The sequence below is a fragment of the Strigops habroptila genome, chromosome Z, assembly GCF_004027225.2.
Source record: "Strigops habroptila isolate Jane chromosome Z, bStrHab1.2.pri, whole genome shotgun sequence".
Classification (NCBI taxonomy): domain Eukaryota; kingdom Metazoa; phylum Chordata; class Aves; order Psittaciformes; family Psittacidae; genus Strigops; species Strigops habroptila.
Genome location: NC_044302.2, coordinates 78,155,172 through 78,162,519, shown reverse-complemented (window position 1 = coordinate 78,162,519; position 7,348 = coordinate 78,155,172).

Here is a 7,348-nt window from a genome sequence, read left to right as displayed (position 1 = left end):
CATGAGCTTTTGGGGTTTCCTTTGTCCAGAAGCTTTTTTACCTCACTGTTATTTAATAAGTTGATCTAGGATCATCTGCCATTAGCAGTCCCTGTCTCAAAAAAAAGTCTTTTCCCTCTAGCTGGTGCCTTGCATAGTAGTTGCTGTATCTCTAATCACACAAGTATTTACTAAAGTAGCCTCAAGTTTTAGTCGCTTTGACAGGTCTGTCTATATCTATAAATGACTATTGGGTTTCCAAAGACATAGTTCATATGTATCTATCTTCCCTCAAATGTCACTTCCATCTGCACTTTGGCTGTACAGGTACATGTTTGGGTTTGGGTTGGCTTTTTTATACTTTTCTTCCTTATACATGTTACTGCCCCTTTTGCTGAAGTTCCTCGTGCTCATAGCCAGTGTGGCAGCAGAGCCAGGAATGCCACTCTGCTCTCAGCTTCAGTCTTGCCCTGCCATGGGGAAGGCCACCAAGCACCCAGCAGCACTGTTAGTCCATCCAGAAGGCTCCTAGAGATACCAGCTATGAAATTCATGTTGCTGTCAAAGCCCATCTTTAAGACTTGGTGCATACTTAAGACATAAGGGCTAAGTAGTCCCGTGTATTCCCTGAATCTTAGTCTCTCTCTTGGAGGATTTGCAGTAAAGCTACCACTTAATGTTGGTATTGATTGACTGGTTTTGATACTGATACCCACTTAAGATCAGCTGCTGCGATCACATAAACCGTCACAAGGCACTATGAAGAAATGTCAGTCCCCATCAACCTGGGCTGGCTGGTAACCAGTAAACTAAATGTAGAAAGTTGCGTGTCCTGACTACTCAGCCTGCATGCTGCCCAGGTCCTCAAAATAGCATTTAAATGTGATGGATGTGTAAAAATACACCATTTCACTTGACTGTTTGATTGGGCAAGGAGACTTGTGTAAATTAATTTAAGTACTTCTGAAAGAAATCCCATGCAATTTTTAAATAGAAATGAAGAAGGAGAAAAGGGGAAAAGCCAATCAGAGTTAGAGCCCTGGGGCTCACAGCCCTACCACACGCTTTGCTGCTCTGAGGCCAGCAGTCATGTCTGCAGTCTTTTATACATCTTGCATTGATATAAACACTAAAGCTACAATCTGCTCTACTGTTTCTTCAAGCTCCTTTTTTCTTGAAAGTAGCTGCTGAAATACAGGATGTTACCCAAATGTTATGCTCACTGTGAAAAAAATCATTCTCTTGTATGAATCCACAGGAGAAAAAATCCTCAGTTTAACAAGACACTTGGCCAGCTCTATTCAACTGCTGTGGCTATCAGAAAGCAGTGCTTAGGTCTATATGCCTGATACGAAGTGGGAAATTCATATTCTTTTCAAAGCTAGCAGGGAGGTTCAGGAGAGTGTGGAGTAAACAAGGAATGCCAGATCACAAGATGAATGTCCCAAGGAGGCAAATGAAGGAAGACAAGTGCCAGCCTTGACTTCCTTGGCTCAACAGAAGGTTTGATTGGTACATCCAGATCACAGGTGAATTTACGGTGCATTTGTAAGCTAACTGCCTGGCACAGATGGCTTTACAGATTCACTGATACCAGTGATCACCTACTGGAACAAAAAAGTATTTCTAGCCATGTTGTTGGAGTGAGGTCTCCAAAGGTCATTTGAGTCATTTGAGTCAACATCCCATTGACATTGAATGCATTACAATGAGGCAACCATCTTTGTGGAGGTTTTTTTAAATCCCCAAACCCAACAAACCCTGCTGACCAGTATCTAAAACTACTGCTAAAAATATAGTACTGTGAAACTTCTCAAAACTTCTAATGAGACTTCTTCCATCTTCCTGCAGAAGTTGGAGGGAAAGGGATTTTAAGCTATCTTTGGTGAGATTGCACTTCTAACAGAGTATTTTCCTTAATATGAACAATGAAGTTCACAAAGAAAGGCTGTTTTCATTATGGTTACTGGACTTTCAGATGTTTTTCTTATTCAAAATATGTTCCAGTGAGGCTGTCAAGAGGATTAAGCACTCTAGATAAAGCTCTTTTAAGACACTTCGCTGTGTACCTGGACTACACTAATACTTTAGTCAGAATATTTCCCTCCACCTCAAATAGGTGTAACTTTAGTAGGAAAATAAACATTAACGTTCACACATAGATCTGATGCTGCGTGCAAGTGAAACCAGGATGTGCACTGGATTAAGTTATCTGGGTTTCAAAACGTTCCACTCAAAATCTCAGTCAGATACTTTGCTGCATGTGTGCCCTATTTTCAGTACTGGTTCATTCACCTACAATTCTTGTGGATTGGCAAGGTTTTGGAAGCCATCTTCTGTAACACATCCAGTACTCTTGGAGATATTTTATCCTGGTACCTTCAATGTTAGCAGCCACCTAGACATCAAAAGTTTCCAATTGGCAACCAAGCAACTGTGCAACCAAATGTGTTCCTTAGAAATACACAATAGCAAGCAACAGTATTAAAACTGCTGTTGGATGCAAAGTTTGTGAAAAGTTTAGAAGTAAAAATTACTATACAAAAGAGTGCTGTCATAACACTTCTCTGGGAATGCAAACACAGCCTACATGAAAGCTTTTCGGGTACACATTTACATAGCTGTGGTCTATTAAAGCCTTCTCCCAGCAAAAAAGCAAAATAAAATTGCTAGCACTGTTGTCTTAAAAGAGCATTTTGTATTATTATTATTATCACAGTTCAGAATGTATGTGAGTCTTAAATCCCCTGGTACAATACAGAGTGATCGCACTTTCATGACCTTCCCTGGCAATGCCAATTACCTGAGCTCGCAAATTTTACAGCATACCCATGGGAAGACCATAAGTTCAAACCTCTGCTGCCTTTGTGAAAATTAATGTTTCCTAGTTTGGAGACTTTATTATATGCTGCACAGAAAAATACGTGCATTTCATGCTAGCATCAACAGGAAATCTGTGCATCCTGCTGTACAGAGACCTTCAGGAATGTATAATTCGACCTGCTGTTCTCTTCGAGCTGCATTAAATTTGGTCTTAACAGTGTCTCCTTCAAGGCCCTGTACACCTCTCTTACTCCTCCCTTGTCTGTTACACAATTTCTTTCTGATTCTCCTACTGCACATTTTAACCCATGTGGCCTTTGTCTGTAGCAATAGAGAACTTTTTTGGCTACCATGAAATTTTCTCTCATCAGCCTTTACTTAACCAAAAGGAATCGGAAGCAGTGAGGATGCTCCTTGCTCTCAAGCCTGGTTAGATCAAATAGATATATATGTTTGCTCGCACTTGCCAATTCAGGTTCTCTGCTTCTTTTATTGCTGACTGCACTGAGAACCACCAGACAGGGTGGATGGTCTCTCTAGTTTCAGGAAGATGTCTTATGTTGTCATTGCTAGACAAAACAGTCTAGTCTTGGAAAAATTCACTTGAGCACCTTTTCTACCTCCTTCTGACCCTGCTATACAGCAGAAAATAAGATTCTGCAAAAGAAGTATCTCCTCTAGATGACGCAGAAAGAATGCTGTTCTTAACTGGCACGTGTGTGGGAAAAAGATCCAAATTCTTCATCTGTATTTCTAATAACATGTGCAACTGAGAGGAAAGAATCCCAGTACTATGATACCACATACACTGAACTGCATGTACCTATAACAAACACAGTGTGTCCGTAACACTCTACAGAGAGAAACATAACCTTTTCCATTCACCTGCCTTCTCCTGCATGTGCGGGAGAGAAGGTGGGTTTTGCAGGTTCTCTGGAGGTCTGGAGTCTGAGACATCACTGAAGGAGTGAGCTCAGAGTCAGTGATGGGATGCAGAGAGCTGCTTGCCAGCACTCCTCCTTTTTTGACTTGAGCATGAGTATTCAGTTTTCCAAAAAATCTACGGCTCCCACCCAGCCTACATGCTCCCTGTCCTTTCTGGCCTGACAGAGCTGTTGTGAGCAGAGGAATGAGTCAGAACTACTGAGATATGTAGCCAGACCTATGACTCTGAAGTGATCGTGTGCCCACCAGTACAGACATAGAGACAGAGCCTTACATAACTTGAACCCAGGCTGCTCAAAGGTTTGTGGATGAACACTGGCCAGCTGATGCATTTGCACTTCTCTATGGCATTCACTGTGTAGTGAGGCAGTGACGTGCTGAGAAACAGCCTCCCTGTCAGGGTGATTTATGCTCCGAAGGGACTTAAAATTTGCAAGAAATCTGTGCTTTAATAGGTGCTATTATGAAAGGGAGATCAAATTTGCAAAATTAAATCAAAGGAAGAAAGATACGTCTGGTTTTTAGTACTATATAATTCAAAAACAATGTCAGAAAAACATAACCAAATGTAAAGGTTCCTGGTCAGATTTGCAAAATCCATAAAGCAATAGCAGGTGTTTAATCCTGCATGGGTGACATATAGCAGAAATATTACAAAACATTACCTCTGTGCCATGTGGCTCTGTTGACAGTAACGCTTGGGTCCACGCTTTTCGTTCCTGGGCTGTTGTTACCACTGCACCTTTTGAACTGCATGGCCATAGATGTTTGAATTTAACCCAGAGAAGGGCTGTCAGTTTTTTGCAATGTGTCTGAGTTTGACAGCCTGAACAATTCACATCAGGATTTTCTTTTTCTGTACAGCAGTTGCTAACAGGAACATTAACAACCTCCTGTGCATGTTTAGTCTCTGAACAGCAGGAAGATGTTGATGCATGATGAAGGGAAGCTCCTTTTCTATTGCTCTGAAATTCCACTATTACATCTGTACTTTAAATTATGGGACAGCATTTTCTCTGGCTGATACCCTGTGGTTAGCGAACCTGCACATGGGATGTAACATAAATGGGAGAAGCTGGACCAGAGCCAGATATAAGCACTTGCCATGCTGTGGGTTCATTAGCGATGTCAAAAGCATGACATCAAATCATCGTAGCTTAAGTTTTCCCCCTTAAAACTGTCAGTCACTAAAAAATGGGGGAAGGGAAGTGTGGAAGGATAGAGGATGGGCGTGTTTCACCTAGCTAGGAGCAATGGGCAGTAGAGAATCTGTGCAATTTTGGTGCCTATGCAGGACCCATGAGGCCAACCACTGCAACGCAGTTCAGGACATATTGACAAAGCAGCTCTTCAATAAAAAGTTTTCCCTCTCTGGGAACGGGACATCCAGTAACATTCAAAGGGCTGTGGATAGCCTCTTTGAGACACAAAAAAAGGTGCATACAAAGTTATACGAGGTAAATCCAACTGGCTGCAATAGCCTCATTTTGGATTATATATCTAGTCAGTTGGTTTGGAGTTTCCTTTTTTCCACTAAAGAGCATAATTTGAACTACAGCTGGGAGGTTTTTTTCAACTTTTATAAAATTCTGAGAATAATTTGCCAACAACAATTATAAACTCACTGAAAACAGCAGTGGCTGAATCTCACCTGTACAGTCCAAAATTCTCTTCAGGAACACTTACAGCATTTTACTTTGTGCATCAACCCTCAAAATTTTCCCAAAGTTTTACCAAGTAAGATGGCAGTATGTCGGTGTCTGGGAACTTTGAACTTCCTTGGTGATTGTAACAAGTGCTGATAGTAAATCAAACCTCTGAAGGCTGCTCTGAAGTTCCTTAAATTCCCTAGGTATGTACTGTCTATAGGCTTCGGCAGTGGTGTTAGCTGCTTGCAGTGATGCAGGACAAGGATGCAGAGCCAGAGGAGCTGGGCTGGGGGAGCTGCTCACACAAAACCTCTCATCTATAGGGCTGAGGGTAAGAGGATTTGTTTCCACATTTGGACCATAACTAAGCAAGGAAATGTGGTGGTGCTTTGTGATGGGGGTATTTTTCAGTTTCATCTACAATAAAATAGCACCAAAAGATTTTGTTTTACTAGTGAAGTTTTATTGATTTCCAAGAGCTGGTAAAAAATGAAAGGAAAATGGTGCAAACAGAGGCTCATCTGCTTTGCGTCCCAGTGGTGACTGGAAATTTGGGGTTTAAGCGTGGCCACCTAAAGGAAGATCATCAAAAGTCCCCATTCTGGAAAAGAAAGATAAATTGAATCTCTTTGTCTAATCATTTTTCCTCATCAGTCCTGTCTGTGACTGAAATAACATTTTGAGTATGACATAAATACATTCTACTCTTGTTATAAGACTCTCTGCTATAATAGGCTTTGATATAAATCTGTTCTATCATGTTTCCCTGTGCCATCAAAACTCATGACACTCTTGTTACAACACAGTTTACAATATTCCAAAGTAAACTGCAGATATTGCTGTAAAGCGATGTTTACTGTTGTTTTCATGTTTTCCCAGATTGCAGACTTAACGTGATTCTGGTCTCTCAATATTTAACTTATAAAAACAGGTTTCCATTTTATTTTAAATTACTGAACATCACTTTATTTTTCAAGTCAGATTCTTTCACACAGTTCCAAAAGCCTAAAATATGATTTCTAAAATCATTGAGAGTGAATAGCATGAACAGCCTTATCCACGTCAAAACTTATAAATTGGATCTGGATTGTGCTACCTTTACCTGTGTCCCACATGTAAGTAATCTAATCTGCAGCACAGCCTCCACTCCCAGGATCATGAGGAAGTGCCAGGGCTCCACCTCCATCCCCTTTACATTCCCTTTTGAAAATCAAGCTCTTGACAGTATCTTCCACCTACATGCTTCTCCTTCAGCTACAAACCCTAAAGTCTTATTAGCCCCCTTTTATACCTTCTTTATTCTTAGCTCAAATAAGATCAAGATGCAAATAAGAAGCCTGAAAAAGGTCCAAGAGAAAGAAGAGACAATTAACATATTTTTGTCTATTTTGAAAACCTTTCCACAGAAGATTTGTTGGACTGACTGACAAATCTTTTTTTGAATGCATCCTTTTAAGAATTTCAGGGTTTGTTATGGGAGGAAAAGAAAACAGGTGCCCCCAAACCCACTGTGCCTGAGAAGAGAAACGAGAGTTTTAAAAGCATGGGGAAATCTGTTTTCATTATTCCTGCCTTTTTTCCTGGGGAGGCAGCAGGGAAATACTTCTGCTGCTTCACCATTTCCTCTCCCCTTTCCATAACTGGTCACTGGAAAAAGGTGAGGAGCAGGGAGTGTAACTTGTCCTGAAAATAAGGTTTGTTTCTTTAAGCTGAACATCTTCTTGCAAAAGGTTCTCCACATGCCACAGGGTTCAGCATTGGCCAGCTGCAGCACAGGCATGTGGAACAAGCTAGGGAGGAAGCATAGTGACCATGCAGAATTTCTCAGCACCCTATGAGCCCAAGGGTACCTTTCTGAAATAAACCACTGGCCGCCTGATGGGACATTGACATGATGGTTTTCCTCTACAACTAAATGCAAATTAGTTCCATGTTTTGAATGCTGTCACAGT